Below are 12,070 nucleotides of genomic sequence, written 5' to 3'. Positions count from 1 at the left end.
GGTGACGAAGACGACAGGCCGCCAAGAAGAAGTTGAAGATTAATCCGCTATTCTGGAACTGGGAGGGGTCCATTCATCATTGATGACACGGCCTGCGCCACCTAAGATGGCCGAAATACGAAACTCTCGGTCATGACATGGCTTCTATTTTCTCAATTTATAACCTTAATAAACGCCTTCTTAATTGTGGTATCGAGGGATTTTATTCAAAAGCGCTATCCATCCATCCATCCATTTTCTTAGCCACTTATCCTCACAAGTGTCGCGGGGAGTGCAGGAGCTGTCAACGGGCAGGAGGCGGGGTGCACCCTGAACTGGTTGCCAGCCAATCACAGGGCACATAGAGACAAACAGTCGCACTCACAATCACACCTTGGGGCAATTCAGAGTGTCCAATTCATGTTGCATGTTTTTGGATGTGAGAGGAAACCGGAGTGGCTGGAGAAAACCCACGCGGGCGCGGGGAGAACATGCAAACTCCACACGGGCGGGGCCGGGATCGAACCCGGGACCTCAGAACTGTGAGGCCAAAGCTTTCCCAACTGCGCCACCATGCCGCCTCTTCATTTTTGTATTTATTTATTTTGGGGACACCAGCAGACTGGGATGACGATTTAGAAAACTGCTTCAGCGCATTCTTGGGCAATTTTCAAACCAGGATCAATTACAAATGTAAAACCATTTTAACCATCAGATGCGAACATAAGGCGTACGGCATCTGCCTCACAGGCAAAAGGGATCTGAGTTCAAATCTTGGACTGTGTGTGTCTGTGTTTTTTTTAGGATCCACTTGAAACCAGTCCAGTACACGTACAGCACATTGGGCGCCTTGAAAAGGTGAGTGGTTATCTTCTCCTTATATTTGTCTGAGAGTGAAGTTTTGAAATGTGACTGACGCAGTTTGAGTCTCTTCAACGTTATTTCCTACGGGAAAGATTGGCGGGGGGGAGGGGGGGGGGTGTTATAACGCCGGGCATTTTGGAATGGTTTTTGTTCCACTTTGGAGGCGCCGCCGTAGCGTAGAAGGACACCAGCAGGAAATATTATGACAGCGAGCATCAAACTTGAAACAAAACTAATATTGCTGAAGGCGCTGTCCTTGCTCCATCGCCTTCATCTCAATCGATCACACCTGCGATGCACGCTCGGCAGCGGAAGCGGCTCGGGGTGCGCCCGTGGAGAATGTAGCCGTAACCAGACTTATGAATAAATATGTATTTTCCCCTGTGATGCATTGCTGTTCCGACACGCCCCACCGGTTTATTCGATATCGCGGAAAAGATGAGATTTAAAGTGATGATCGAGCCGGAGAATTCTCGATAGGTGACATGTTTGGTGACTTTGCTGGCCATGTTACAACAATAAAAGCTTTATTTTGGTTTATTATATTTTTTTCAACTGTGGAAGCAGCACTTCATTCACTACCACGTCGCCATCGCTCGAAAGTGGCTCTCGGATTCCTCCCCCAGCCTAGCTGATCACATCGTGTGCGGAAAAACTCTGTTTAATTTTCCACCAGGCCCCTTTGTTGTCCCTTAAGACGGCGGGGCGGGGGATGGCGTGATCAGTCCAAACCAACCTTTTCTTAAATTTTTCATAACAAAGAAACATCACGCCGTCAAATTGTTTCCTTTATTTTATTATTTGGCACCTTCGGCGCGTGGCACGACGGCGGCGCGGCGTGCTTCATTAGTGTAGACCACCCCACCCCACCCCGCCGTAACCGCCGGTTCCTATGACAACCGAAGGGGCGAGTAATGAGCCCGGGGGCTTGAGTGAATATTGTCACGTACGAGGCGGCCGCGCAGTAAAGAAAGGATCCGGGTTTTGGATTTAGATTATCCGGACACTCTCGCAAACATAAAATTTAACAGCCTGTGCGCACCGTGATTGGCTGCAAAGTGAAGTTTGGGCGGCGGAAGTCAATGAAAGGATTGAATTGCAAACATTCGCCAAAGCCCGTTCGTCTCATTTTTTTTTTTTTTTTTTTTAATGTTGAATTCTGCTGGCAAGCAAACAGGCACAGACGGTCTTACTGTTGGTTTAGCAGATGAAACAGAATGACAGCACCGTTGCGTTAACCTTCAGGGTTACTAGTATCACCGGTGCGATTGTAAATATGACTGAGGTAATGCAGACGGTCCCGGTAGTCACGCGTGCGTATTGCAGACCACCAGACGGAAGTGCAGATCCTGCGGTCAGCATAGCAAAGGACACACTCTGCCAGTATTAAGTCACAGTCCCTTTTTAGCATCTAGGCTTCCCCTTATTTTAGTAAGGACATTTATATATATATATATAGCATAACCCTGCTCATGTTCATGTCATCAGCAAATGTCCTGGTCCCGGTCGCTCTTGGTTGCATTTAAAGGAGGGCGAAAAACCGATGTGAACAGACATTTTTCTTGAAGTACCGCAGGTCCTCGTGCGGAAGCCGCAATAACGCGAGGCGCAAGTGAGTTTGTACGGACGCGTTTGCGCACGTGAACAAACAGCTGCAGATTAAATCTTTTAAACGCGCAGACCGGGCGCTGGGAGAACAGCTGCGTCGAATGCGGCAATGTGTGCGAAAGGCCAGAGAACTGAAGGCGGATTTTAAATGATGGGGTCCTTATTCCGGTGAATCAGCAGCAAAGGGATGAGGCAGTGGAGAGAGGAATATGGGTGTACAGTATGTAAGGAACTGGGGGTGTGAAAGAGCAAGGAACTTCCTGGGTAATTTATGATGGAGTGTCTGCTTGGGAAGGCTGGCTGCAGAGTCGCTTTAAACGCTCTCGAATTCGCTATCGTTCTCAAGTACAAATCCTTAAAAGTTATTTGAGTTCCGTTTTGGCTAAATGATGTCGATGAAGTTTTTCACGATTGCCCTGCGCTCTGAAGACATAATAATAGGATTTAAAATCACATAGATGTGTTTTCGTGAATGCTAATGGTCTCTAGGAGGGGTCCCTGCGGTACACCGTCAACCTTGGTTGTGTGATAATCATCGGAACAAAAAAAAAAAAAAACATTCTTGTGAATTTCTCACTTTTACAACTTTTAATATTTTGAAACGTAAGACACTTTATGGGCAGCACGGTGGATCACAGTTCTGAGGTAACGTGTTCGGTCCCAGACCAGCCTGTGAGGAGTTTTCATGTTCTCCCCGTGCCTCCGTGGGTTTTCTCCGGGCACTCCGGTTTCCTCCCACATCCCAAAAACATGCAACAACATTAATTGGACACTCTAAATTGCCCCTAGGTGTGATTGTGAATGTGGTTGTTTGTCTTTTTGTGCCCTGCAATTGGCTGGCAACCAGTTCAGGGTGTACCCCGCCTCCTGCCCGTTGACAGCCGGGATAGGCTCCCCGCAACCCTCGTGAGGATAACCGGCAGAGAAAAAGAATGGATGGAAGACATTTTTGACCGTCTTTGAACAGTATTTTGGAATTAAATGAGCAAAAGTAAAATTACAGACATGTTTCTGGAAGTCACACGGGTAGACTCTTAACACAAACAGGAAGTGAAGGCAACTGGCTCGTGGGCGGTGCAGTAGGCATTTAAATTAGATCAGAAAAGGCCGCCACGAGCGCCCGGTATAGGACTACACGGACACAAATAACGAGGAAAGGAAGCAGAAGGCCAGCAAGAGCCATTTCCTCTCCTGCTGAGTGGGCTAATTGGAAAGTAAAGTCATTAATCTGCCACCAGGCTCTGCTTGCGCCCACTATAAACGGTCCGGGTGTGTGTGTGTGTGTGTGTGTGTGTGTGTGTGTGTGTGTGTGTGTGTGTGTGTGTGTGTGTGTGTGTGTGCGCGCGCGGGTACGTGCCTGTGTGGGCCCAAACGTTTTGTATTTCGACGACAGCTGTCTCTATCAATCAACACCAAGCAGGCATTTGCGTTGGCCGAGCGAGCTTGAAGTGTTTGACAGGCAATAAGGAGGGTGGGGGAGCGAGAAGGCAGATGCGAGGAAGCCGTTTTCCGCCCCGGTTGAGAGAATAAACCCCCCCAGGGGTTGAAAAACTTTCTTACTCCCCACCCCACCTCGCAGTCACGGATACGGGGCGATACCACGTAGATAAGAGTTAACATCCCCGAGGCCGCTGCCGGCAGCAGACAACGGAGATCTGTTTTAAACGGCCTCTCGGAGGGATCCTATTGAGCGATCCATCATTTAGTTCCCGTTATCTGCGGAGCGTTCAGCTGAGGTCTCGCTCCGATCAATATTTCACCGCAGACTGTATCGACGCAAACGTGGCTGCGCCGGGCTGATACGGAAGCTTCCGTCCGACTGTATCGCGATCAGAATCGATGAAGGGTCGGCGGGCACTTCATTACCACTTTGTATGATTAAACATTGTGGATTTAAAGGTCAAGTGTCATCCCTATAGATATTCTAATGAAAAATACACATAACATCATTCACTTCCACGTCTATATGAAAAAATAAATATGAGCGGAGAGCGCGTCATCCATACGCAAAGTTGCGGAAGTCTCATTCGACATCCAAGTGGTCGCCATATTGGCTGCATCGACTGCCCGTGACATCACACTGGGACATTCGCCATTGAAAGCACGCTGTGGCCCCCACGATGGGACACGCCCCTTCAGACACTGAAGCTCTTTTCAAAGAAGGGAACATCTCACAACCGAGTGAAGTTACCGGGGCAATATTACCCCATCGTTCCGACCCATATTTAGATGATATGCGGATCACGGCCAAACCGCCTCCCTGTCCAATCCACTTCCGCGGCGGAGATGAGGCTCATTTTCGTGGTCCGAGGTGGCTTATCACGGCGCTGAGCCGGTTTACGGCGTTGTCGTCGCACGTGGCTGAGTGCACCATTGCCGGCCGCGTTGTTGATAGCCGCCGCCATCCGCGGTGAACAACACCGCCGAGCCGGGCCGCTTTACGCCGCTGTCGTCGCACGCGCCCGAGTGCGCCATTGCCGGCAGTGTTGTTCATAGCCGCCGCGGCAGCCATCCGACGCGCACATCGATACATTGTGCACCCCTGTCATACTTGCGCGGATCTTTTGTTACGTTTCGAGAGCCGGATTACGTGGTCCGCTATTTTTATTGTTTTACTAGTTGTATACACACCTCCCTGTCGTTTGGGACCAACGAAGCTCTCGTCCTTTGCACCTGTGCAATCCATTTTTCATGACGAACCGGGTCTCTTGCAAACTTATGAAGGGTAAATCCATCCTCCCGAGTGTTCGAGCAGTGTCCAGCAATGCAACGAGCCGGCATTTTGGCTAACATGAAGGAACAACGAGCTAGCTTCCCGCAGGTAAAACTAATAGGAACAAACGAGTCCGCTGGAGGCCACTCCCGACCCGTACGTCACTTCCTGCTTCTTCTCAAAAACAAATCCCTCGAGGATTTTTATTGGGGGAGTTACAAAAAGCCATATACGTCAAAATCATGTTTTGCGGTGGAAAAAATAGATGTGTTCCATGCCGGCTGCCGTTTTTTTTCTCTAAAAATCATCCATTCCATGACACTTGACCATTATATGAACCTTTGCTTTATGGGCATGGTCAGAAAATGATTTCCGGCATCCCGCTACTTCGCAGCGTATGTCCAGCGAATGTTTTTTTTTTTTTTCTCAAAAACAAAATACAAAGCTGAATGACCAGATCCCAAGATGGAGTCTCGGGACTCTAATTTGCATTCAAGAAGGGATCGCCGTCATCATCTAAGCGCATCTTCAGTACAATGCAGAAAGGAATTTTGCATGCTTTGGTGCCGCTGTTTTGGTTAGCAACAGGCTAACAGGCTCGTTAACTAACACCTCTTGATGAACAGTAGTATGTGATCTGAGCTAATTACATCACTTTATCTTTTCCAGATGTCTATTTGAGGGCAAGCACTTATTGATTGATAATGTACCTGCTGACTAATTGAGCCACGGCGTCTATTAAAGGGGTGACCGCTCTTTGAAGACGGTAATTACGCTGTAATTTGTCTCCTCCGTGCAGCTTGACAGTTGAAGCACGTTTTAGGCTGAAGTATTGTGACATATCGGCCTCCAATAACGGCTAAATGAGAGCCTCCCTCGATCCGTCATAAACGCTCCAAATAGCTCGTTCATTCATTCTTCCCAGTGACGCATGTCAAAACAGACAAGACGCCGCGGCGAGGCTGCAGCCTCCCTCGGCCGCGGCCGCGTCATCCCGAGCTCCGTTTGATCGCAGAGGAAGTATGGCGGCCCGCAGTTGCTTTATCGCCCCCATTAATTTCTTATCAGACACACGGCTGCAATAAATCCTGCGTTCTCCACCGTCGCGCCCCTCCCCCCCCTCCACCCTGCAGCTGAATTACAAGGAAGGCAATAACTTAGGGAGGATGTGGTTTCAGCTTTACTAGTGTGGCGAATCCTTCACGTCGCCGCCGCTAACCGTTTCTGATTGAACGCGGCAGACGGCCGTTTGTCTGATTTTCGGGCGGGAATCGGTCAAGGGCGAGAATCCGGTGGGGGGGAGAAGTGTTTCCTGCTCAGGGTTCAAAGGGCGACGGAAGGACAGGGTCACGTGCCAGCGGAGGAATGTGACGGCGTTGTGTACACTGACCTAAAAAAAAAAAAAAAAAAAGACTGGATTGCGCATACACATCGAGCGGTATGTGGATTGGTTGAAGACAGTTGGCTGCCATCTTGGTACTCCCAAAAGGACACGGTTTACAGGTTGGATTATGGCGGGGTTTTTCTCATAAAGTTGGGCATGTAGAATTAAAACTGGTCATGTGAGCTTGACATTTTTTCAGTTCTGGTAACATGAAGGATTTTTTCATTTGACTTGGTAAGCCAAAAAAGCCCAAGTGGAAAGGAAAGACATAGAACACCGTGACTAGCAAGAAACCTTTATTACCAAAGGCCCAATTTCCGTGACGTTAACATTTCCCAAAATACGCTGTGAAGCACTATCACCATAACATAGCCCAAAAAAAGCATTTTTTTGGTCATAAAAACATTACATTTTAAGTCAATCAATTAGATATATTTTTGGAAATAAGGACTCGCAGTGGGAAAATACATGCTAAACTCATAGTTCATTTGTTGTCTCTGCGACATCCTATTTCAGACAGAAAATTTAAACTTTTTTCCTCGCATTTGAAAATCAAACTCAGTTTGCAAAGTATTACGAAATTCATCAAAAAATTTCACAGAAAATGTGTTTTCTTGGTGATCCACTGATGAAGTTTGGGAAAATATTGACATCGCTTTTTCACGAAAAAACCGTCGGCCAACAAAAGTGAAGCAAAGAGTGAAAAGTGAACCATAACAACCGTAAACAAAACTTTGTTCAAGTGAATTGAGCTCATCAGAAAAAAAAAAACTTGAAAAACAAACTTTAACAGTGTCAAATCTTTCTAACTTATCTGTGGAATGTTTTCTCACAGCAGCAAAACTGGCGATTAACACATTTAATCGCTGTCGCTGCACAGGTCGGCATTATTGGTTTGGGAGTATCAAGATGGCGGATGGCGACTTCACTTTTGGTGTCCAATGAGCCATCCAGTCTTTTTTTTTTTTTAATTTTTTTTTTTTTTTTAGATCAGTGGTTGTGTAGCGCGCGGGTGCATAAATGTAAGGAGCTGGCTCACGTTACAGTTGGCGACTTCAACGACACAAAAAAAGATTGGCGGTTTAGATAGTTGACGTTCAGATGATTGCACTGGGATGAAAAGTCGTGGATTTATGATTGCTCAAGACATTCCTATTGTAGAGCATGAAAGGGTGAAAATTAGCCGGTGGGGGATGAAAGCGGAAGCTCCCTCGCTTGCTTCATCGCCGCTCGCCTTAAAAGATTCATACCAACAGTCTTGTGCCATTTTTGGTGACTTTCTTAGGTTCTTCATTTTAGTCTTTTTGGACAAAAAACCTTATACATATTTGATTAATTTCTATTTGTGAGTGTGAATCCAGTTTTAGTCAACAAAAACGTCAAAAGGTTTTGATATTTTGGTATTGGATATTTAACAGCGTTAGGTCATCATACAAAAAAAATGTCGGGGGGGGAGGGGGTGTTGTACTGTGCCGAAAAAAATATTAGTGACATCATTGAAAAATGGACTTTAGTCAACAAGCTCACTCGGATTGTTTTTCCAACACAGCTTTCTATTTAGGTGGCTTGAAGGCTCGGGATTCGGGTTATTTGTGTCGTCCTCCAGTGGTTTTGATATTTTTAGCTGGGCTCGTGTGCGCCGCTTGTAGTAAGTGACTCAAATAACAAATAGCCTCCAGCGGTCCACTCCAAACGGCTTTCAGAACTCCACAAGCGTTGCATAATGCGCAGTGATGTATAGTGCGCTAGCTTTACCCCCCCCCCCAGCCCCCCCACTCCATTTCCATGAAGGCAAAGTCAAGACGCTGCAACGACATTGTCCTCAAACTCGTCGCACGCCAACGCGCCAAACTGGGTCAGCATTGTCAACCGGACTTCGAGCCCTCAGCCAAATGCACTGTGGATTGTGTGCCAGACAATTTCTCCGAATAAAGGGACGGTTGTCTGCACTTTTTTTTTTTGCCAGTGATTGTGATTGAGTTATTTTGCGTATCGGGATGTATTTTTGGGGAGTTGCGAGACGCGATGCCGGCAGCGTGATGAAAATCGGCCATTATTTTTTAAAATTTGTGTTTTAATAGTGATGTTCGGAAAGGTTTTGTGAACACATGGAAAAAAAAAAGCCCATGTTTTATTTTTTCATTCCGTGTTTGCCTCCAGTAGGCAGCAGGAAACAAGAGACTTCATTGTGTGCGCGGCGCAACTTTGATGCAGAATTTATGCTCGGAGCAACAGCTGCTGCTGCTGCACTCTTGTTTTGAATATATTTTTTTTTTCCCTTCGTACGCTTGAGTCTTGAATAACCAGTGGGTCATTGGGGTTACAGACAATGTGGGGGGGGGGGGGACACGCGGGTAGGTTTACGATTACAGTTGCCGATTTTTGGAGCACCTGCCACCATCGAGAAGCGTGTCGGAAGAGCACCGAATATATTGAAGCCGTTCCAGTTGTTAGTCCTTTCCTGAGCATGGTTTTGATTTGAAGATTTTATGCTGTTAAACATTCCCTCCACCGTCATCAACTCAGGCCCCCGTTTCAGCCGATCCAAAGGCTTTCAGCGCGAATGCCACAGTAGAATTAGTAATTCTGTTTTAATACCAATTTGGAACCGCAAAGGCTGCTTAACGCGGCCCCTTAAAAGTAACTTCATAAAACTGCTCACTTTCAAATTGAAGCGCTGTCCAAATACTTGGCAGGACAGCGGCGTCACGTATTAATTGGAGAATTACTACTCACGGCGGCCAGATCGTCGTTAGTGAATTGTTGTGACAGCGCCACAATGAAATTACATTGGCACTCCAAACGCGTTGCACTAAAAAAAAAAAAAAACTTGGCTGGAGACCAGTTTTAAGTCATCTTGGACCTTGGGAATGTAGAGAGTGTAGAGTTTGAAGGATTAATACACCCCAAAAAGTGGTGCAATGATAGGTTGAAGCAATTCTCAGGTTTAAACCCAAACGCTGGACTAAATATGCAAATGAAAGGACAGAAGAGGTCTTCGATTTGCGAGGTACGGGGGAGAAACAGGTTTGGCCGACCAGCTGCAACTCCAACACCCGTTCTGAATCAGCCTTACTGGTGTCCCTCTTTTTTTTTTTTTTTTTTTAAATTTTTTTTATTCGCTTCTCAGGTCAAACGGTTACAAATTCAAAATGGAGGAACAGATGGCAATACCGATACAAAGACGAATACTGGCGTAAACATTTCTTCAAAAGCTGCAGCATTGTCCTAATAAACCTGCTCGAGATCAGCAGGGCATCTGATTTCCAGCACGTTTATGGTGTTGAGGAGTGTCTGCTTTGAAGTCAGCAAGGGGGGTGCATCGCTCCTCAAGGTGTCGCTGGGTCGCAAAGAGAACAATACCAAAGGAGAATAACAGAAACAAATGCATGATAAAACAATGAATCTAACAGCAATTTATTTTTTTTTTGGGGGGGGGGATATAAATCCAAAATATGGAGCTTAATTTGTGAATATTTCAAGATGGCTAAATACAATTTTTTCGCGTTTTTCATATCTCTATACTTTCATTTAGCTGGAGTAGATGACCTCTCATGATAAGTACACAAAGAATTAGCTTAAAACAGCACTTCCACGGTTAATCTTTTATGGTGGGGACACTTCCTGTGTGTGTGGTGTGTGTGTTGTGTGTGTGTGTGTGTGTGTGGTGTGTGTGTGTGTGTCCACCCCCACCAAAAAAAAACCTCGACTCACCATGTTTTCGAGCACACATTAACCAGCGTCCATTAGTCCCGCAGCCACTGAAGCAAACACTCAACTGATTTTTCTTTTTTTTTTTTTTTTTTAACAGCGCTTCAAAACAACCGTGCTGAAATTGCACATTTCACACACGATGCCGAAGTAGATAATTAAATTAGTTCAATCATTCCCCTTTTTGTACCAAAACTGCGACGCTGACGTACGAATTGGTGGAAAAGTTTAACATTTACCACGCGGTGGTGGGCCCGCTGACGAATGCGACGCCGGAAGAAGGACGCTTCTCGCGCGCTCGGCTCGGGTGCAATTGTGCCGACGCCGAACGAGGTAATTAACATTTTCCCAGTGTCAGCGCTGAGCGCTTACGGCTAAAATGATCCGCCGGGACCGCTGAGACTGTAATGATGGCACTCCATTCACGTCGTCGGGACGGATGCGCACGTTCCCGGGCCCCCTTGTTACCTTGCTGCGACGGTACCGACGCCGCGATGCGAGAACACACTCGATCGCCAAGTGAAATAAATATTCCGGAAACAAATATCCGCAGGCGGTCTGAGATGAGGGTCGCCATTAGTCGCGGCGTAGGATCAAATTTACTGCAAGCAAAACTCAACTTCCAGATCGACCTACGATTCCCGCTCACTATCCTAACGAATCCTTGGCAAAAAAAAAAAAGAAAAATATGAGAAATGACGCCTCCCTCAAGGCTTGTTTTTACAGCCGCGTGACAATGGAGCGCTCTTCTTTTCTCCGGCTCCCGAGCTCTCGCGAGCGCCATCGATCATCTTCCGTGATGAATGATTGAAAAGGCGACCTCGCCTCGGCGTTTCGGCTTTGGGCCCGGCCGTCAAATCAATCTCCTCCCCCGCCGCCAGTCGCGGTGCGGCCATTTGTCTTATGATGAAGTAAACGGCGTTACAAAAAGACGTTTGATTGGATCGCTTCGGTTTTTCGGCCAACGTTTCAGCAATTATTTAAAAGTGGCAACTTATAGTACACAATGTGCGATGAGCCACCGTTTTGGATTGACGTCCCGATCGAGTCGCCAATCCAACCGTCCGACCTACCCGTTTAGCTACCGGTCACTATTATGGCAATTTTGCTGAATGTGTCATAAAACCGAGGCAAATTTATCATCACGTTGTAATATTTTTAACCTGCATTTGCATGTATTTTGTAAGTATGCTATCCATTCAGCCATTGTCCTCACAGTTCTGAGGTCCCGTGTTCAATCCCGGACCCGCCTGTGTGGAGTTTGCATGTTCTCCCCGTGCCTGTGTGGGTTTCCTCCAGGCACTCCGCTTTCCTCCCACATCCCAGAAACATGCAACATTAATTGGACCCTCTAAATTGCCCCTAGGTGTGTTTGTGAGTGCGGCTATTTGTCTGGATGTGCCCCGCGATTGGCTGGCAACCAGTTCAGGGTGCACCCCGCCTCCTGCCCGTTGACAGCTAGGATAGGTTTCGGCACTCCCCGTGACCCTCGTGAGGATAAGCGGCAAAGAAAATGGATGGATGGATGCTATCCATTCACACGTGAATTTGCTTCCATACACGTCAGCAGCAAGATGCCATGTATACAATCGTACTGTACATTAGTCGCCATGATGGACGAGTTCTGAATTCTGCTCGTGTCCGGTTTTGCCGGCCAAGAGCACGGAGGCGCCACGTGGTAACGTGGCGCCGCAGGTAATCCAGGCGGTTTTTTGATTTCCACTTTTGTGAATGTCTTTCAAGGGTTCGGCTCTTTTCTGTCTGTTCTCACTGGGAAAGAAATGACAAGGCCGCCAAAGATAATTGGATTG

At 47.0% G+C, this 12,070-nt stretch overlaps 1 protein-coding gene across 1 annotated transcript in view; it reads left to right on the top strand.

Annotated features, from left to right (window-relative positions):
* The window catches only part of LOC133493380 (uncharacterized), a 62,033-nt gene that overhangs the window by 5,602 nt on the left and 44,361 nt on the right, over window positions 1-12,070 (top strand). Inside the window, exon 2 of the mRNA XM_061806688.1 lies at window positions 784-837. The gene's annotated coding sequence lies outside the window, so the exon portion shown is untranslated. The remainder of the gene's footprint in view (window positions 1-783; window positions 838-12,070) is intronic.

The sequence above is a fragment of the Syngnathoides biaculeatus genome, chromosome 20, assembly GCF_019802595.1.
Source record: "Syngnathoides biaculeatus isolate LvHL_M chromosome 20, ASM1980259v1, whole genome shotgun sequence".
In the NCBI taxonomy this organism is placed as follows: domain Eukaryota; kingdom Metazoa; phylum Chordata; class Actinopteri; order Syngnathiformes; family Syngnathidae; genus Syngnathoides; species Syngnathoides biaculeatus.
This window is presented reverse-complemented; position numbering and strand designations above follow the sequence as displayed.